We start from the raw sequence: 21933 nt of genomic DNA, 5'->3' as shown, positions 1-21933 counted from the left end.
TCATTCAAACTACGTCAAGAAGCTGCTGATACAACGCATTCACTACCACCAACTCCCCAAACACTAAACGTTAACGCAATACACCCACCCCCTATGCGACGCATTTACTCGAGTCCCCCTCGCGGGGAGATGGGCCCTTTTTGCGTTTTCATGCTTACAGAAGTGCAGCCTGAGCCAAAGTTCAAGCACCCCGACGGCGGCGATTTGAGAGAATTTATCCTATACTGACGGCCCTGTCAGGGGTTGCACAATCACTAACAAAGTGTACATTTGCAGCACTTATTCATTGTGAAGTAAATAAATAAAAAATGGGGGCCGGTTTGCCAAGTGTAACATTTCAGCGGAGTTGAGAATCTTCCGCCTAGTCCGCTCACGACTGTCCGCACTGAGGCAGCTTTTCTGAATAGAGACAATTCTTCCGATTGGGAAGAAGGCACGCACACTTTGGAAGGACACCTTTACGATGAATTTGTTTCTCCGCACCGATCAGGCCAGAGCGCGCGCCGCCAAAGGATAGCAGTTCCCCGTGCGTCAAGTTCTCTCGCACACCCGCGTGCCGCTGCGATTAGAGGGGTGAGAGTGTTCGAGCGCACATGAATTACGCACGAAAGGAGACGCGCACCGGATGCGGAAAAACTGAATTAAAGACGGTGCCGACAAAACGGGGCGAACAAGAAAAAAAGGACCAGCGAGGGAGGCGGGAGCAAAATTACGAGAAATCTTCACGCCGCGACTCTTTTTTGATCCTCTTCGCCAGAACTGCGTCGAAAGGAGCGCCCTTCCGCTTCACTTTTCCTGAATGGAAAGCGGAAGAGACTGGCGTGTGCGTGCTGTACCTTGCCGTCTTGCGCTCGATTGCTATTCCTGGCGTCAAACCGTTCGCAAGGTGCCGTTGGACGTGACAGCGTCGAGATCGCCGTCATTGCGACAGTTTCCTAATGCCCAGCGCTGGCGCCATCGCGGAAAGCTCAGGCGGTTGAACGCTTCGCCGGAATGTGTACACTCGCAGCGCGAACACGGGTAGCGTGAACACAGGTGGACCCGACAGAATGCCAGCTGTGGGCGCTTGCCGCAGATAGCAAACGATGCCGTATCTGCCACACCACTGAAATAACTGCCTGCGATCGCGGATTATCCTGTAGGCGCCGGTAGTGAGCGTTGTGTTGAACGCGGACGTCGCGCGCAGCGACGAAGAACGGAGTCCAGCCAAAAATCGGCCCTTTGACAAACGGAGAGTAATAACGGGGAGTCAAAAAGATATTCAAGCATCTATTTACGAAACAGTATACGCACGCCTCTACGCAAACTTTAAATAAACTGTTTCCACTAAGCAGGGGTCCCGGCATGCTGAATTGCTTATTGGGTCTGTACTGATCCCCCCCCCCCCCCCCCAAAAAAAAAAAATCAATAAGAAATTCACCCATAAGAACAGCAACATTAGCGCTCAGAAGAAATATATATATTTTTCTCGCTGTGGGCACTGAAACGTGTGCGTTAGCGCGTGAGACCGAGAGAGCCAGAAACATTTTGTACGACAAAAAACTTGCGGTAAGAAATGCTTCACTGCCAAGGGGCGTGCCGATGCCTACTCATTGACTGCCTTTCCGCAGACTACGTCGCACATATGGTCTGTTTCTGGTCAGGTGTAGAACAGCTACACAGACTATATTCACACTTTACTTTTCGGAAAAAGCGTTATCAATAACGCCGGTTCGAGGACATGCAGCGCCGTTTTCTTTTTAGGGTTTTCTCTTAGTTTCGTGTGAATGCAGTGGCACACTGTATACTCAATTGGAAAGCGCAACACATACGAAGACGAAGAGCATACCAGGCAAGCGCTGTTTTTGAATTAATTTATTTGTGTTACAGTGAATGTTCATGTAAGATTTTATCTAACAGTAAAAGGAATACACGCAGTGGAATACCGACTAGTACCAAATCTTCCACACATACGGCAGGCTACCTGCGAAGGCCTCCTTTCTCTACGATGTCGGAGCTGCCCTCCAAGCCAAACTTTTCCTCTGGACGTTGTCTACAAAAACTGTTCCCCGCATGTGATGAACCACGAGACAATGTGCTGACACTTATTGTGCAGTTAGCCTACACACTGCATGCATGCAGGACGCGCTTCATCTATGGGCTAGTCGTGTAAAACCACCGTCTATTCTCTCTTCATACTACGGACATAAAAAAAAAACTATCAACAGCACTATCGATAGTCCAACAATAGTTGTCTATCGAGAGTGGCATCGATAGCCCGGTGGCAGTCACTTATCGATGATTATGTAGTCCTACGATAGTTTCCTAGAAGCTGTCTTTAGGGTTGCGCCGCCCGAACTGGCGTTTATGTGTACAGCCAGCATGATTCTTCCGTGCGTGTGCGTACCTGTGTTCGAGTACGAGTTCAGCTGCCCTCTCTCACCAAAGTTGAGAATACGACCGGGATTCCAAAACGTGATGCGGGCTAGATCAGCGTATAAAATAAATATATATCTGTGCACTCACTAGTCAGTGTAGAGTAAATATACATTTCTTGCGTTCTCCAGACGCGTTTGGCAAAAAAAAAAAAAAAAAGAAAAGAAAAAAAAACGACACACAGTTATTCCGGGGTAAATAGGTGTGCGCGAGGCTAAAACTTTAGATATGAACACAACCGGGATCCTTAACCTCCCATTCAGAGTAACATTCGGGTTTTGAGGAAGCTACGATAGGTGAAGCGTAGCTATGAGAGGAAAAAGGCTATTCCTTGCCGTTAAACAGTTCAGTAACTTGTCGAGAGGATCTGGTCTGTAAGCATCCAAAAGAATTTCGACAACTTGCCCAAAAACCGATAGCGTGTCTTGTCAAAACTTTTCACTGCGGAGCTGGGCTTGACGACAGTCTGTCCTGGTATCGTGTCACATTCCCTCCGGAGCAGATTTCTCCGCCCCGCAAAAAATGGTCCCCAGTGTTGAAAAAAAAATTCATAAAGAAAATAAAGGATGGTCCTAGGGCCCTAAATGTTGATATGAGATGGCTTATATTGCCCCTGAAAAAACGTAGTCCCAGCAATACATTTGTGTTTAGTGGGGAAGTCGACTCCAAAAAAATCGCCGTAAGCTTGGTCTTTTGCAAGCTGGCTTTTCCACACTGCCTGTTGCGCAGTGAAGCATGCCCATCAACGGACGGAGTATGATTACAGAAAACGGCTGTAACTCTTGCGTTATTCAAGGTATCCCGAAACAAATTATATTACAAGTAGCCGTAATTAGAATTAAACAATTACTACAACATTATTACAATTACATTATTACAATCATATTATACATTCACATCATATTACAATCACATTATAATATGTGCATATTCATATCATATTGCAATCATAGTACAATCATTATTACAATTAGACAATCACTTGCTTGTCATAATTATTTAGTTTTCAGTGAAGTTGTAAACTTTACAGAATTACAGAGCGTTGTCAATACATGGCCACCTACCGAGGGAGTGTGGTTACAGAAAACGGCTGTAACTGTTGTTTTACCAGAACTATCTGGAAACAAATTATATGACAGTTATCCTCCAAGACGACTAAAACATTGCGCACAAGACAGAAGCCTAAGCGGAATCTTCGTAAAGACAACCCACCGCTCCGCTGTTTCAGTGGATTTCACACTGGGTGGAACTGGGCTTAATTTTTCGATGACATACCGTTATGTGTTCAGCCGAGAAAATTTCCATCTTCCGTTCAGCTGTTCTATGCTTCTCAGATTTGTCCCCGTCTCTTGTACTGATCTTTCCGTCTGCAGTTGCGTTTCATAGGCTACCAGTTTCACGGCGTCAGTCTGATCCAGAAACTTCTTGTAAAGGGTGCTTCACTGCAAGCACCTTCACAACGAGGGATAGCCACCTTTACAAAATAAAACATGGTGAGGCTGATTGTAAATCGAAATACAGTTTCCCTAACAGCAGCAGTCCTTTAACACACCTTAGCGGGAGATTGGCCAAGAAGCTGAAAGTAAATCGAAACCAAAAATGCGGAACAGCACGCTTACCCAAAATCACGTATGTGTGTCAAAACATTTGGGCCAAAACTCCGTTTTGAGGAATATGCGTAGGAGTCACCGTTGGATCGTCTTCGTCGCAACAGGCAACAGGACGTAGTTGACCGGATCGGTGAGGTTTAAACCAACTTTGCATGTTTTGCATGTGGCGCCGCTCGCGACAGCGTCAGGACTAGCCCCCGGGTGGGACTCGCGGTGCAGCCGCATTTGCTACGCGTTTTCTTACCAGACGGCGCATCTTGGGTGGCCTAGTGAGGTTCCACGTCACTTCGCCACCCCTCCCTCTTAAGATGACTATTACTATAGCCGACGATTAGTACCATCCATAGTACCATCCATCCATAGTTTACGATATCCCACAGTCAGAAAGTTTTGCACAGTAAACTATCAATAGCTGGTTTCTAATTGGGCGAATCAATAGGTATCAATGCGACCACTATCAATACTATCGATCGATAGTTTTGCACCGCTATAACCGCGCTCGAGCCATTAGATAATGCCGCCCAATGGAATACCACACCGCTCGTTTACGCCTAACCTTCGTCGCGAGGATGAATACATTAGTCTCGCCCACTCGCGACATTTTTAACTTTTGGCTGAGAGGAAATGCAACACGGAATTCGGTACTGTCGAAGTCCAACTGTCGGTCCCGGCTGCAGTGGCGCAATATCAAGGACAGGCGACCCGAAACGACCATTCGTAACAAATTGACCTTCGCCACATGTGCAATACATTAAAGTGCCAATAAGATAGAACTCGGCCGGCCGACTTACCTATGGAAGATCGAACCAAAAATACCCTCGCACGCGGCGTAAGATGCACGGCATACAACCCCAGTCACTGCCTTTCACTGCGGCGCGCTCCCAAGCCAGGTGTACGCTTTGGGAACGTTAAATGCCACACTAAATACCGATCTGTACCCGGGTTCTTCTCTGGCATAACACGTGAAGAAAGAGTGACTACTAAGCACTTCGGTGTTTCCGTTAAATCCGAAGGCAACCAATAAAAGCGTGCGTCGAATCCTTTAATTTGGCTGCAACTCCTCCTCCCCCAAAAAAGGTGAGCATTCAACGGTATATTCTGGGCCATCGACCACTCAGACAATGTTTGCCGAACTAGGTGCCCGATACGGCCCGCTGCCATGGGTGCGCCGTAAGCCGTTAGTGTAGGAGGTGTCTCCCCTCGAAGTTTGTATATTGTAGGAGGGCGTTTTCTCTACCTGTAGTTGGAACACAAAAAAGGGCGCGAAGAAAAAGAAACCTGGAAAGTAATTCTACGCTTATCAGAATATTCCATAACGCAGTTTCAATCTCTGGCATTTGCTCAATCATTCACACCTCGAACTGCGATAGAATGGAATAATCTGCCATCACACGTTGTCATCGAAACAAATGCCTCGAAATTTACAGATGCTCTAAACAGAAACATGCAAACCTAATACCATTTCACTGCCTCATTTGTAAATGTGTGTTTTCCTTTTCTTTTTCTTTTTTATTTGTCTTACCGCACGCTAGTAATCGTCCGTGTGACGTATTAATTTTGACATGGTGCTCCCAGAGCTTTTTGTTTATTTATTTGTGTGTGTTTTTTCTGCGAGTGTTTCTTTTTTACGTGATGCACTGTCATTTATTTTATCCTTTTTGTTTTTGTGTTTGGTTTTCATTGCATCTTGATTTATTGTTTTACCATTGTTATGTGATATACACCCTATGTAATACCCTCCGCCGGAGGGCCTTTAGGGTTATTTTGAAATAAATAAATAAATAAATAAATAAATAAATAAATAAATAAATAAATAAATAAATAAATAAATAAATAAATAAATAAATAAATAAATAAATAAATAAATAAATAAATAAATAAATAATCCATCGAGTCAACATTAGTTTTCTTATTTCTTACGTCTGGTAAAAGCTTGTTACTATCTTTGTAGGCACCCGTTCCGTGATTTTCTCTTTATTCCTATTACACGCTTTGCGTTGCCTGAATTCGACTATACACGGCTCTCGTATCTTCGTAGTTGCACAGCGTAGCTCGGACCGTCATGCTTCGCTGCTGTGGCTGTCTAATATTAATTTTTATACAACTACAGTAATTGTATTGTAAAAAAAGTTAGTCCTTAATATAGTACACAGAATTGAGTTCAACGCTGATTTCTTCATCCCCCCCTCTAACGAAAAAAAAAGCATTAGACAAAACCTGATTAGTTAAAAAGAAATTTCCACACTGCACGAAGCGTTTCTCTTGAGTGAAGCCGTTCTTTGTCCGCGCCCATCCTGAAAAGAGCGTTCTCGTTGTGCAACGCTTCTGGTATTTCGTCGTCTGCTGTTCAGCTGTGCCATTTAAATGCACTACCCGATTTTACCTTCGAACGGGTGGTTCTTTCTCTGCCAACCAATTTTCTTCCCAAATACTTCCGGCTTCTTTGAGGGTGCCACCGCCCAACACAGTTCACGGAGTTGCATGTTTCGCCTCGCGGGTGGAAATGCTTTCTAGCTTCCTGGGCACAAATTTGGACACCGCAACAGCACTCGCACGCGCAGTCTGGTGCCGTGAGCGAGTGTCGCGTGTGACGCAAACACAACCTAATTAGCTCACCGGTATGGCATCGCGTTTCCTCAGAATCGCATAGGGCCAGCCGGCCGTTAAAGGCCCCCTGCTACACTTGTTTTAATTCCAGGCACGAAGGAAAGAGCGAAAGCTTCTATCGGCAGTGTTTCAAGGGACCTTTACGCGTAATCACGCCGGGCGTAATTAGCATTTCCGCGGCTGTGGAGGGGGGGACCTGCGTCTGACCAATACCGCTGATCAAGAACCGATATCAGAGTGACTCGAGCGACGAACACTGCAATCGGCAGTATCGGGACACATCGCCTGTGTACGAACCCGAAAGGGGCCAAAGCGACGCGCTCCGGGGCCCGAGGGCAGGCAAAAGCTGGAAAGTAGCGAAGCCACGGCGGAGCCATTGCAATGGCGAGGGAAATACGGCAGTGCGACCTGACCCGAACTGAGAGGGTGACTCCAGGAAGGGGGGGGGGGGGGGGGGGGGCGATTCTATCAGCGTTTAGCACGTCCGCAATCTCAGCGCGCTGCCCGGGTTAGCATGTTTCACAGTCCAAGTTTTCGAGATCCGCTCAGCAGATTCCTCCAGGAATAACCAGGGCTAGCAAAATCGGTGTGGCGAAAACCGCCGGGCTCGAGAAGCCACGCGACCACGCGTTACACTTGTAAAGCGATGCCTACGTCAGAGATAAGACACCACACTGTGGGTATGCGTGCAACAGGACGGCACGTACACTATATTCAACCAAAAGGGGATACACGGTGCAAACTATTTCGGCAAAGCAACCGCGCCGACATTGCGTGTCATGGTAAAACGGGTACTGGTATCGCACCACACCGGTATTCTGGAGGTCTTGGGTTTGGGTCCCACCCGGGCAGCATGTCTTTTCTCACACTTTCTATCTTTCAAATATTCCCAAAAATATATCTGTTTCAAGAGTAACAAATGACGAACCACCTTTTCCCCTTTGCCTTTCTTGGAGCTCTCGACTACACCGCGAAGGCAGCAACATTCGCGGCGAAGCGTCTATTTTTATTGATTGGATGCTCCGCCAAGGCTGCCATGTTGCAAAGCTCATCTTAACCCAAGATTACGTGTGAAGCTGTTCGTCCAAGGCGGATTTCTTTTTTATAAGGAAAGCCAAACAAAAGTTCCCACGTTGTACGATATAAGCATGTGCAAGAATTCGGCTGAGTAAGAGTTCCTCCTGACGAGAGTTTTACACACACACACAGAAAGGAAAGTCAGCCAATGGAAATACAAGACCCCACTGAAGAAAGCAGAAGTAACTGGTCTCTTAATGTGCGTGAAAATAGGGGTGTCAAAACGAGACGACAGGAAATTGAGAAAAATATGCGCCCCTGGTGTAATCCGGCCACCCAACTTCTGGATAACGAGTCTGCCATGCATTCTGTCGCTCTCCTTCCCGTATACAGTGAACCCTCGTTTTAAGGAAGTCGCTTTTACGAATTGTCGCTTTATTCGAAGTTTTCACAGTCCCAATTCTACAGCGTAGAGGGAAAATCATCCGCGCTTTTGGCGAAGCACCGCCTACAACAAAGTCAGCTTTCTGTCCCGGTGACTTCGTCATGTACAGCAATCCCGCTACAACGAATTGATCAGGGCCCAGTAAAAGCTAGTTGTTTGTAAGCGGTACTTTAATATCAGCGGTGGTGATTTAAGCGCACATAAGGGGGGTTGGGACAGCGGTAATTTCGAAAACAGCGGCAATTATAGCAAAGCAATTCCGGTATAGCGAAGGTTTCCTGTAAACATATACTTGTAGTGGTTCTATTCAATGGACCAGCTACGCATAAATCGTGATTTGGAGAGTCGATATCACGTTGTGTTTTCATTGAACTGGCATCTAGGTAATGACGACTGTCGGTATATAATAACGATGAGCAGCAGTATAGTGGGGTTGTTCGCTTTCGGGTTTTGTATATTGTTGAAAGAGGTGCAAAGAGGGTGCATGAAATGTGTTCCCTCGGAGAGTCGGCAGCGCTAAGTGCCCAGCAACGTGCACGCAGGCGCGGTCGAAAGCACGCAGTTCACCAGCTATAGGACCAGTTAGACCATACTCCCCGCTTACGGTCGAGTCAAATGCCTTTGCGAGCATACTCGATGAGGTGGTAGACAAGACGTTGAAAGTAGTGCGGTGTAGAAGGCCCACGTCTTAGCGATATCCGGGTCATCAGTAAAAGCAGTATGGAGGGGACTGCCAACAGAGCGTAAGCGCAACAGGGGTCGGCTAAGGACTCGATGGAGGGACGAGCTACGGAAATTCGGGGACAAAGGGTGGAAGCACTCGATAGACGTGGCTGGAGGCCTTCGGGAGAGGCTGCAGTGGACACCGCCAGGCTGCTGCTGCTGTTGATGATGATGATTGAGGGGAGAGATCAGTGGGGTGTCCTTCATGGTGAGGAGCGGGACTGCCCCAGTTCTCGCGATAGCGGTGGCCGGAATGGAACGCCACTGTCTTTCGCACCGGGGACGCCATCAAATCCCTGCCGCGCAGTGTGTCCGACAAAGCGGCCAATGGTCTTACATTTTTTGTCGCGAAAGTTTCGGTAAAACAAGAGTTACAGCCGCTTTCCGCTGCTCATTCGCGATAAAGTTTGCTTCTCCTCAACGCGTGTTTCTCGAGGCAGAACTGCTGACGCGGAAGGAAAATTTTCGGAAGCCCTAGCCATAAACAGCTTCGCTCTAAAAAATACCTGCACTACAGTCGCGCTAGAGCCAAGCTGGTACCTCTTCCCTTGGTTGCTACGAACCGCGACCCTCGCACATGTCGAACGCAGGACCAGGCTGCCTTCTCGCACCACGCTTCCCCGTTCGCAAATGAGCTGAGCACGGGCCGCCCGATGCGCGGGAGGCTCGCTCGAAACGCCAGATGCGCCGTTGAGAAGGCGCCGTGTGCGGAACGCGCACTTCTGTGAATGGCTGCTTCCAAAGAGCTGGCTCGAGCAGTAAAAGCAGCCCCACCGTGTGTCGGCTGACCGGAGGATGGGCGCTGTCTCCGCTCGCGACGCACCGTTTCGGCAAGATCGCGCGGACCCAGCACGCAGAGCTGGGAGGGCCGCTCTTCCGAGCACGCGAAGGTGGCGTGACCCTCGCTCGTGAGCAACGCTTTCACCAGCGGCCCCCATGACCGCCGACAATGGCACGCAGTTCGCGGCCCGTAAAACGGCCCGGGGCCGATAACGACAATGGTCGGCCGTTTGGTCGGCCGCATGCGCGTGTTGGCCGGGAGAAGACTGCCACCCGGGGACAAAAGAAGTCGCCGGCCAGGACGCGCTTGCAGCTGTTCGCAATAAACGGCGCATCTCATTCGCGGATTGCAACCCCGCGAGCTTAGTCACGCTGAAAGCAGCGATTCGATTGTCGGTGTACGTTGCGAAGGCAGTCCACGAGAAAATCCCCCTTGCAGGCTCGCCCATTCAATGAGCGCCTTGATCAGCCATCAACATCGTACGTAGAAGGGCGCTGAACCCGAACACTATTCGCGCGATTTTTCCCCCCTCCCCTGTGCAATGAACCAGGCGAGTGCATGCAGCAGCGATTCGTCTGAATACACGTCCACTGCCTAACTAATTTGTGTCATAATTTATTCAAAAACCCCAGCGCATTGAATGACCTGTAGCGCATCAAATATCCCGATGCCGTAACCAAGCGAAAGCACTGGCATCCGGCCCCTTTACAAGCCCCTTCGGTTGCATACCCTATCGTCGCTCCTTGCCTATTAATCGCGCTTTTAAAGGCCTTCCTGGCTGGCCTTTTATCACACGTGTACTCGCATGCACCACTCGCCGCGCAAAGAAGCGCCACACACGCGCGCCAGAACTATTCCCAAGTAATTGCGAGAATTTCCGAGCAATTCTCCAAGTCAAACAACGCTTTGAATTTAAAGACAATAACTGGAAATTAATTCTGCCCGTTGTGTTCCTAGATGCACAATGCACTTTGTCCCCTCGAAGCAAGCTCGTCTCCCTGCTTACGTCGGATCTCCCCCCTGTTTACTCGGGGCGCGCGGGTGAATCCTAACGAAAGGCGAACTACTCCCCGCGGCCACGTAAGTCCAAACAAACGAGAGCTCCGAGAGGCCGTCGCTGATAAGTTGGAAAGAAGGCGAGGGTACGTAGTTCCTTGCAGCGAAAGCCGGTGTTGCGCGTTCACCGTCCTATTCTTGGACCAATCCACAAAGCGAAGACATCGGCGTTCAGTCGTATATTCCTCCTCAAGGAACAATAAAAATAGGGAACGTTCCAAAGGAGACTACAAACTTTCCAATCCTCTAACTTCCCATTAGCGGGCGAATGCTCGAAATTGCGCAGCCAAACGGCCTACTTGCGCACATTTGTACTGCCGGCCCTGGACCTCTCAGTGAGGGCAACGAGATCACGTGATTAGTATGAGCGGGATTAGAATGTTATGGGCCTCGCCCCACTCCCGTCGTGGTCGTGGCGTATGGCCGAGACAATGTGGTGACGCGACGGCGCAGGTTCGAAAATAGAGGCTGTAAGTCGCCGATGTTTACGAGACTCTGGCGTCCGCTAAAGGTTCCCTAGATAGCTAGTGGACCCTAGAGAAGGCAAGCGTGGCAGGTGGCTGCAGAAAGTTAGATGGGCAGATGAGATCAAGAAGTTTGCAGGGATACATTGGTCGCAGTTGGCACAGGACCGGCATAATTGGAGATCTATGGGAGAGGCCTTTGCCCTGCAGTGGGCGTAGATAGGATGCTGATGATGATGATTATGAAAGGTTCCCGGGTGATTAAAATCAATTCGCAGCACGTCACTAATGCGCGCCACATTGCACCGTAGTGTAGCTTCGGGCGTTAGTGACTTGACCCACTTTATGTCTTCACTAATCACTCACAAACCGCTGAAAAAAAAAGCGATCTTAACACGTATCTCGCTCAAATTACTTATGCTATGTGCGTAATACATGCAGCGACGCCCACCACGCTGTTGTTTGTCGCTAGCATCAGCAAGTAACGTAAAAAGGCAGTTGCACTTCCCTACTCGCCCATTTACCAAGTTAACAAAAAGAGACCGAAATGGGTGTTTTAGTTACGAACCACATTTTCATTATCGCCCGTATAAACAGCGCCTTTTAGAAGTTGACTGATTGATTATGAGGTTTAACGCGCCGACGCTACACAGCTAGGCGATGAGGCGCGCCGTAGTGGAGGGCTCCGGATTAATTTTTACCACCTGCAGGGGATCTTTAACGTGCACCGAAATCTCCAACATACGGGCGTTTTCGCTTTTCGCCCCCATCAGAAAAGCGGCCGCGGCGGCCGGGAATCGAACCCGCGTCCTCGGGTTCAGCAGCACAACACCTTAGCCACTGAGCAACCACGGCGAGTGCCTTTTAGAAGTAGTGGTTTGGTATCCAGGGTAAATGATTGTTTTCTTCTGGCATTTTGAGTGACGGTGTGTCTCTACCACGGTGTAAGAAACTGTGGTCTTTACACAGCGTATTGTCGCCGCTGTCCGAGCATGCCAATTCAAAGTTACAAATTCTACCCTGTGAAGGCGCAAGTTCAGTGAAGCTGGCGCTGAGGTGAGATTTGCTATGTTGGTGTTTAGCTATATGGGGATTCGCTATGTTGAATGATAAGGATAGTGGCACGATCGCTGCGTCACTGACTACTGGCACACACGATTGGTGGCTAGAGACAGCGATGTTTTGTGAAAGCGTGGCTGCACCAATCACGGCGCAGGCTCTTGTGCGCCGCACAGGTGGCCGCCGAAGAGCGCGCGGCATTGCGCAATGTCAGGTGGGAGAGAGACGCCGCGCGTAGCGAGGAGTATATACTGCACGACTCGGGAAAGAGCAGTAGAGGTTAGCAAAAGAAGGCTAGAATGTTGGTGGGAAAAGAGAAGAGAACCATATGGGAAGGCATACGAACAAAGAAGTCAGACTAGCACAAAAATTCCATAGAGGTTTTTTTTCTCTCTCTCTCTCTTTTTATTTTCTTTTTTCTTTGGCGAGGTGATTGTACAGTGGCGTTACGACCAATGTCGCTGTGCAACGCCACCCCGTTACAGAGGGGAAACCGCTAAGCATCATCATCATCATCATCTGTAACCATACTCCCTCGTAGGTGGTTATGTTTCAATGTGCAACACACAATGCGAGGAAACCAGCTTACAAGACCCATCTTACACCGATATGCAGCTCGGCTTCACCTCTAGACACGACTCGTGCAAATCGGCTTCACCTGTAAACACAAATGCGTGGCTGGGAGGACATCTTCCCAGGAGCAGTACAAGCCATCTTGTATCAAAATCTGAGGACCCTAGGACCTCGCTTTTATTTTTATTTTTTTATGATTTTTTTCCATACGCTGAAATTGTAGACAGATTCGCTGTACAAAAAATTAAAGCCGTTCCACTCAACGTGAAAGCTGTCGTAAATGCAGAGCAGTGATTCGCCATAACGGCCTGTGGCACCGTTATCCGCTTACTGCTACTACCCATCACGCTCTTCGCCTCCCTGTCTCACTTCTCTCTTGATGAATTGAACGGAGGTTTGTCCAAAGCAGTTCAAATTTCCCGCCTTCGCAGTGCTCGCGCGCCCCCTGCCTGGAACGAACAGCGCGAGCGGTTCTCGCACGTGCCGGCACCTTACTGCGCAGTCCACAACGCGCTGTTTTTGGCGGTCCCATCTCCCCGCGAGGGGGACTCGAGTAAATGCGTCGCATAGGGGGTGGGTGTATTGCGTTAACGTTTAGTGTTTGGGGAGTTGGTGGTAGTGAATGCGTTGTATCAGCAGCTTCTTGACGTAGTTTGAATGAGTCAAGGATATAAGGCGCGTTCGTAGCCTCCCATTCTGTATCGGCTTTGTGGCGCAGTGGGTAGAGCACCATGTAAATTGCGTTCCGCCCGCAGGGTCGAGGGATCGAAACCAGGCGCCGGATAGTATTTTTTTTATATATAGTGTAGGGAGGGGTGCGGACAACGACGGTGCGGACTACGACGGACGTCAACGCGGGTGACATCGCGAGTTACTGAAATGCTCTGCATTTAAAACCATCTTCGCTTGCATCGCTGCGGTCTACGTAAGAAGGCGTTCGACCGAGGACCCGCCGCGGTGGCTCAGTGACTAAGGCGTTGCGCTGCTGAGCACGAGGTCGCGGGTTCGTTTCCCGGTCGCGGCGGCCGCTTTTCTGATGGAGGCGAAAAGCAAGAACGCCCGTGTGTACGAGATTTCGGCGCACGTTAAAGATCCCCAGAGGGTCCAAGTTAATTCGGAGCCCTCCACTACGGCGCGCCTCATCGCCTGCGTTGCGTCGGCGCGTTAAACCCTACAATCAATCAATCAAATCAGTTCGACCGAGGCTTCCCATGGCAACCAACCTAAACGGGTGCACTCTATGCAGAGTAAAGCTCAGGCAAGTAAAGTTCACGACAGCAAGCCCAGCTACACACCGCCGGGTCACGAATCCCTTCATCGGCGTGCGTGGCCAATGATACCGATTCTTGAGACGGGACCGCTCGGGAAGCCGTGTCCAAGCTGGGACGCACTGCGCACATCCGCGATCATCGGAGGCGGGCGCCGCGCATGGCGACAAGGACGGCTCCGCGGGTGTGCCAACGCGCGGGGCCCGACGCGTAGGGCGCAGCGTCCCGTGACGCGACGGGCATTGCAACACGACACTGCAGCGGATCGACGCAGCGCCCGCTCGCTGCCACCGCGACCCTGACAAGTTGGAGGCAACCAAGCAGCCGCTGTGTGATTTCTACCGCGCGCTGCATGCGGAGCGAAAAGGTGAATGCAAACCCGGGACTGCTCGTGAAACTACGCAGTGGAGTCTCGCTCAACTAAAAGCATCCCGTAGAAGCACTTCCGCGTAGGAGATAGCCTGTATACAGCGCATACAGGCTATTGGTTAATTAGATATGTCGCATAGGAGATACTCTTTAAAGCGATTTCGGCTTACAGAGTATACAGGATATTGGCTAATTAGATATGTCGCCACATGCGAGTGGGGACACAAGAACTGGGCCAGCGAAGCGCGATTCCACATAATTACGACAAAAGTTGATGGCGCCAGCGACAGGAAGGGAGACGGGCCTGTCGTTTTGGCGCAGCGGTCCGGGCTTGATTAAATGAGACGAGCGCGCCTCGTGCACTGAGACAAGCGAAACAGAAACAATGAACATTCCCCGTCCATCCCATCTACGGGCATTATACGATGTGGGCGCGACAATCGGCGCAGCCCAAGTGGCGCGAATGCCCTCCCGCGATCATCACAGCGAGGCGCGCGGAATTCGTACGGCCCCGTTACAACCACCTCGGTCTCTTCACAAGCAGCCGACTCCGCGCCGCGGGGTCATCGTCGCGGTCGGGGCAGTATGCGCTGGACAAACCGTTGTCCCAGCGCGGAGTGTTCTCGACTCCGTTACGATATAGCGCAAGGCGTGTTCGTCGTTTGGGCCGGCTTGTTGGTCGAAAGGGCGTAGCCGCGCCGCGCCCATGATGAAGCCCCCCTGCCATTCTTCCGATCAAGCCCTATTCCAAATTAGAAAGGCGCGCATACATTCGCCGTATACAAGTCCCTTGGGTATATGCGCAACAAGCTCGAAGGCTCTTGGGCGAAACGGAGCGCGCTCATTAAGGTAGTGTCGTGCTACATTACGATCCATTCATACCGAAGCCATCCACGCCTGCATCGCAAACAAGGAATGGGCTGGTTCTTCCTGCCATGTCAACGCCTGCTCCACACTACCCTCCTTCTTTTTTCTTGTTATAATGTCCATATCAAGTATGTATTGCAGCTACTACCATCTTTTAGTGGATCATTGACATGATGCGAACTGTTCCTCATCTACATTGGTTTTCTGCACCTGCGCCGCCGGAATCGTCCCCAGCTGTAAGGAAAAGAGGCCATAAACAAATCATGTCGTCCATTTCGGTGGTATACTTTACGCTCGGACATTGCAGGGACTCTAGTTTCGATTGGGTTTGGCACCCAAACGAACCACAAGCAAAAAATAATACCAAAATTGAAAAAAAAAGGAATATCATAACGCGTCAACTCGGTCTGAGACGCGTAAAGCATGCACATATCGGGTCGCAGCGCGCCAATACTCCCCTATATGCCATGAATGCAAACAGCGCGCAACAGATGAAGTTTGGAAAGACTTGCTGCTGGGCGAGCTGGTGCATGTTATAAGAATACGAGTAAAGCTATAGCACAACGAGAGAAGAACAGAAGGGCAAACCTGAAAAATGAAGGAACCTGGTGGCTGTCGAGCCGTTCCTATCGGTCAGATGGCGGTAAAAAATTAAAAAATTCGCCATAATGGCTCATGTGTTGCTCCTTTGCTATGCCACATTTCTGATCAAAATCTGACAGAGCGGAGAAGGAGCTGGTTCAGTTTCTGCGCCAGTCCTTGTGTTCTTTGTGGTGCCAGTAGTTCGCGCAGTTCACTCGAACTCGCAACAGGTCACCCGTTTGCTGAATTGGCCGCAAACCGCCCCGCTCGCGACTATGGAGCCACGCGACTGTCGAAGGAGTCATTATACATACGCTCCCGCTTCCAACTTCCCTCGTAGACATGTAGGTCGTGTGATCTGCTATTGCGCGGCAATACTAATCGAGCTGAAGTGATGTTATCATTGTACCGATTGCCTTGCCCCTTCGCAGTTTTTATACAGGTAAAATTGCTACACAATTTGGTAAAAGTTGAGGTCGTCCACTGTCTCCGCTTCTAGTGGTGCAGGATTGGAAAAGCGGACACTCAATGTACCGCTAACCAGGGTCAAGGGGGAGCGCATATCGCCACCTTGCCCTGAGGCGCTACGTGTGACCGCCAGGGGGGAACTTGGGTTCGCGGCTAAGGGGTTGTGCTGCTGAGCACGAAGACGCGGGTTCGATTCCCGGCCGCGGTGGCCGCTTTTCTGATGGAGGCGAAAAGCAAAAACGCCCGCGTGTACGAGATTTCGGCGCACGTTAAGGATCCCCAGGTGAAAAAATTGATCTGGAGCCCTCCACTACGGCGCGCCTCATCGCCTGCGTTGCGTCGGAGCGTTAAACCCTACAATCAATCAATCAATCAATCACTCAACTTTGGTTACCCTGCTTAAAAAAGCCGAGATCACGGACGTCGACATTCCATCACAGTTCTCAATTCACATATACAAAATCTCGTTCTTTTCTTCGTTTAATTATCGCAACGTGATACGACTCCGGATCAAGGGAGACTGAATATGGCGGGTGCACCCCGGCTTCGCACGGGGAACGGAGGCGCTGCGGTCGCTTTCAATTAGTTCCCACGCCCAGCTAACACCTTTTTTCAGGGGAATATTCTTTGACCAGGGAAGTCGGTCGGGAATTGAACCCGGAGCCTCGCAGCGACGCCGCTTCCGAATACCGGAAAATCACTGCCGCATAAGGTAAAGCCGCGCTCAGGCATGACGCACGGCGTGCACAGCGCCTTGACCCCGAAGTCACGGCCCGCCCCGTGCACTCGTGCGGCTATTCGCGGCAATTTGCGCCCTCGTATAGGCAAACCCGGTCGGCTTTCCACCATTCCACCGCTCGCCTATTTAAGCGATTTTTGTGTTTTCTTCTTCTTTCCCTGCCGTTCATCCACTGCCCGTGCCGTGATGCGCTTCACGCGGCCGCTAAGCGGGGCGACGGGCCGCAGCGCTCAAAACGGGACGTCGTGCAGGGACGCTCCAGTTGCCAGGAGGAGGGACGAGAAACACCGCGCGCGCTATTGTGTTGCTTTCGCGCTCATCAATTGTTCGAATCGGCCGCCTGAGACTGTGCGCGCAGGTGACGAGTCCGTAACTGTCCGCATAGGCGCAGCTATACTTAGATGCATGCGCCGCCGGAAAGAGGAACACTACTGAAACGTTCCTTATTTTTTTCTCTCTCTCTCTGGCCGTTTTCTGCGCCTAATGGTGAAAAGCGTGCAAACGTTTCTACCCGGATGAATGCGAGGAATGTATACACCACGAACAAAAAAAAAAAAAAAAGACCTAACGTGGTTTGTGCTTCGCCACAATGCCTCTTAATGAATGATCGCTGCGTCCAAGAGAGAGCATTCGACGATTAAGGATGCCAGAGATATATTTAGCTCAAAAACGTGACCAGCTGCGCGGTGAAATCACGGAGTGCAACGCGTCATACTTCCACTGCGTATATGTGACAGCGCAGGTCACGTTTTTGAGTCAAATCGCACGCAGGGCCTCGTTAAAAGTCTACCCTATATGTCACCAACAGCAGCCTGCTCGGGTCCACTGCAGGACGAAGGCCTCCCCCACTGACCTCCAACCGCTCCTGTCCTGATCCTCTAAAGTCCATTCCTTGCCTCCGAAATTACCTTATTTCATCCCTCCATCGAGTTAATGGCCTTCCCTTTCTTCTAGACCCGTCTCTCGGTATCCACTCTGTTACCGTGGAGATCCACCGGTTGTCGATTCGTCTCACTACATGGCCAGCCCAAGTCCATTTCTTTTTCTTTCTTTGAACTATGATATCTTCTACTCGAGTTTGTTCTCTGATCCAGGAAGCTCGTTTCCTGTCCCTAAGTATTACTCATATTATATATATATATATATATATATATATATATATATATATATATATATATATATATATATATATATATACAGAGGGAGAGAGAGGCACCACACACCACACTATATCATGCAATCGTATCCGTGACTACCGAGCTGGTCGGTACAGCGATGACGTATACGTGGCGGCCCCGAACTTTCACCCCAAGTTGAAAAAGAAGAAGCGAGGAACGAAAGAGGTAGACGTCCACAGATTTCCGCAAATTTGCAATAGAAGTGAAGTAAATTAAAGTGAATGAATGAATCTCGTATCTAGGGTGCAAGGTAAAGTTGAGCAGTTAGGACCTGTCATTTCTTACAATGACCCCCCCTTCGAGGCGTTTCACTATTTCAGTCCACCTTGTAAATGAAACATAAAATTTACGTGGTCCCGATTTCACTATGGTCGCGCATCCTGAAATTCAATATCTGTGGAGCTTAACGCGCGGAAGCTATCAGGCGCGCCGCAGTGCTACGGATTAATGTAGACCACCTGGGGATCCTTAACAATTGCGCCGGAATCTCGGCCCATCGGCGGGTTTAATTGGATAACGCCGGGATCGAACCCGCATCCTCACTCCGCAGTGCAACCCCTTAGCCACTGAGCCACCGCGGGTCCTATCGAAAACCGGCCCTCCGTATCGGTTTTTGTTTTGTCCCTTTCTGCCCTGAATTTCGAATCCAGAAAGACAGCGCACGTGCGCAGAATGCCCAAAAGTAACACACCACTAAATTACTTTGATCCTCGACTGAGCCTGCAGCTGCCTCCCCAGTGCGCTGCGCCTGCTGACAAAATCGCGTGCCGACGCACAATATCGCGTCCGATCTCGCGTCGTATCTGCTGTAATGAATAATAGTGTAGATAGAAGCGAGGCGACCGGTTCTGATCTCCCCCATGTATATGGGCCCGAGGCTCAGCTTACAGAGGATTGCGCAAGAGGTGCTTCCCTGCGAAGCTAATCCAGTTCGTCCATCGACCGTGTTCCGCGAAAAGGTCGCAGGGAGCGGAGGCGGCATGCGCGCCCACAGGGAAGCCCACGCAGCGAAGAAGATCCTCCACGGAAGCGAAGAAAAATCGCCCCAGTGACGCACCGCCGCCCGCGGCGGCGACGGCGACAACGACCTTGGCGACCCGCTCGCCACGCAATCGTCTTCGGGGCAAAACCGAGCTGTCGACGGCGCGAGCCCGTTTTGGGCTACACAGCGCTGTTGTCCCCTGTGGTGACGCGCTGCAGCACGCCGGGCGGCCGCTGCGCACGTAGCCAGCGCGGCCACCGACCGCACGGATGCCTGGTTTCGGCCACCGACTCGGCCAGGGAGGAAACCCCGGCAGCCACACTGCGTCCCTTTCTCCCTCCCTCTTCCAGCACAACCTTAGCGCCTAATCAAGTGTGAAAAATTTCCCACCGCCTCTGCTGCCACGGGGCCGAGTGCGGCGAATAACGAGGCCGGACTGCAAAACTGAGGCTGCGCTCTGACGTCACACAAAACAAGGCGCATTCTCCGAATGAAATCTTACTTGCTGGGATGCATATTACCAGCGAAAAAACAGACAGGGACGAAGAAAGAAGCAGACGGGACACTCGCTAGACTAGCGAGTGTCCCGTCTGCTTCTTTCTTCGTCCCTAGTGTCCCGTCTGCTTCTTTCTTCGTCCCTGTCTGTTTTTTCGCTGGTAATATGCATCTAAGTCAACACCAACTAGCCCAACTTTCAGCCTTAACTGTAACACTTACTTGCTGGGCCTCGTGACCGGCGTGCTCGCCCTCTTGAATGCAAAACTGGTCATTAAATTGTGTTGCGGTTAAGCAGATCCAAAGGTGTTCTTAATAGTATAGTTCTTTCGTCCAGCAATGAGAACCAAAGGTAGAGTCGCGCGCACCGAATGCGTAACCCCTTTGACGGGACGAGGGAATATAACCAGCATGCTGTGGAAATTAAGAGCAACTGAATCCATTTTCACAACCTCAAATCGCCAAGCACTCCCGTTGACAAGAAATTAAATTAGATTAGGGGGGGGAACTGACAAAAAGTGCTGAGTTTGCAAACAGGCGACCTTAGCTGGCTGAATCAGAGACCCTGCTCACGTGTGTCATCGTATTCTTAAAGCCACGTTGTATGACCAAGGCTTTCAGTGTACCCGACCTTTTAATAACAAAATGTAGCGTACGCCTGGCTCCGACGAAAGATATCTGTCCGCGCGTACATGCGTCACCAAGTCCCTCCAACACAGCCCGCTGCTTGTGGCCTCTGTGGTTGCGTGCCGAAAAACCGTGAAGTCTTACGGCAGTAACCACCCAGCCCTCGCACCTCTTTCTTTGCCAGAGCTGACCTGACGCCTGCAGAAACTACGCGGGCAGAGACCGCCAAGTCGCCACGTGGGCTCCTGGACTAAGGAGCCACTTCTCTGCTAAATAAGGTTTTTTATACGACTATCACTGAGGAGGGCTATTCTTCCGGCTCATCCCATTACATCGCAGTTCCGCATCTAGAGTTAACGATATGGGCACGACTGAAGAGCGGCGGGTAAGGCGTGCGTAATACTGCGAGTGTTTCCCGCTTTCAGTCGGCAGATTCCTCTGGCCCCTCCATTATTTCGTCCCGTTGGAAGCTCCGATCACCCAAAAGCGGTCTGAAATAATACCCCGTTACGCAGCCGTCAGGTTGGCCAGAGTACATTGCACTTGGTCACCAAGGCTCAGCCACCCTTCAGACTTGAGATCAAACCCCTGACCTTGGCATAAGTAACCACTGGCTCGCAGGGGCTAGTCTGCCCGTTACAAGCACCGCGTGGCGCTTAATGCGCCCATTGTCCCGCCACCATCCATCACATGCCGCTGCTGCTTTCTTTTTAAATTGCGAGATAGGGATCGTGATTGATTCGCTTTAACTAGTGCAGAGCTTCCTCCTGCGCGCAGCAGGCCAAGTGAAACTTTGCGGGAAACAAAACAGAGTGCAAACACAGCACTGCGACACGGGCGCAGGATTGGGCACGAGGAAATTTAGCCACGCCGCGAGCGGAGCGGGGTGTATATCTCTTCGCGTGCCCGTTCTGCGCGGCTAGTCACAATGGGCTGCGTACATACATACATACATTCATACATACGAGGCGCTCTCCTTTCAAGCACCGTCGTTCGTGTAGCGCCCTTCGCACTCTGCGCCGCAACATTCGCTCAGAAAGAACTATAAACACTTCTTTGTACAGTGCAAGCAGTGTTGTCCAGCATGCATGCAGCAATCAGCGCGCTCAAAACACAACCCGCCCGCCCAATCAATCCTCTCGCGTCATGATCTACCCCTTTCACCGGAGCCAATTCGCGACGTACACACCGAAGAACGTAAGGCCATCACGGATGGGCGCCACTGTGTGCGCATGCGTTGAGTAGCATCAGTCAACCTCGGATGTTTCGGCAGCGATTGCGACGGAATCGCGGAAAATGCGCCCATTCTCTCGCTTACGCAGCAGCCGCAGTAACACCATAATCGCGCTTACGCATACGCATCGCATGCATGCGACAGTTCCACGCGAAGGGCTCCCTGCTTTCCTCCGCTCACACCGACATTCTGCTGCCGATTCCTTCGGGGGCAAAAGAAAAAGTTCACTCGCAGCTGCGTTTTCTAGCTGCTGGGACATTGTCTTTGGGGATATCATAAACACGTCTTCGCGGATAGTATTATAAGCATACACGCCCCAAACCGTAGCTTCGTGGTGCGTATGGAAGCGTATGAGATGCGTGGCGCTGAGCCGA

At 50.5% G+C, this 21933-nt stretch overlaps 1 protein-coding gene across 2 annotated transcripts in view; it reads right to left on the bottom strand.

Moving 5' to 3' along the window:
• The window catches only part of LOC144156212 (rhotekin-2-like), a 182622-nt gene that overhangs the window by 130808 nt on the left and 29881 nt on the right, over positions 1–21933 (bottom strand). The gene's annotated exons all lie outside the window — the stretch shown is intronic.

The sequence above is a fragment of the Haemaphysalis longicornis genome, unplaced genomic scaffold, assembly GCF_048455015.1.
Source record: "Haemaphysalis longicornis isolate Haplotype H1 unplaced genomic scaffold, Haemaphysalis longicornis Haplotype H1 scaffold_1, whole genome shotgun sequence".
Classification (NCBI taxonomy): domain Eukaryota; kingdom Metazoa; phylum Arthropoda; class Arachnida; order Ixodida; family Ixodidae; genus Haemaphysalis; species Haemaphysalis longicornis.
The sequence above is the reverse complement of the archived record's forward strand: the minus strand, read 5'-3'. Positions and strand labels throughout refer to the sequence as shown.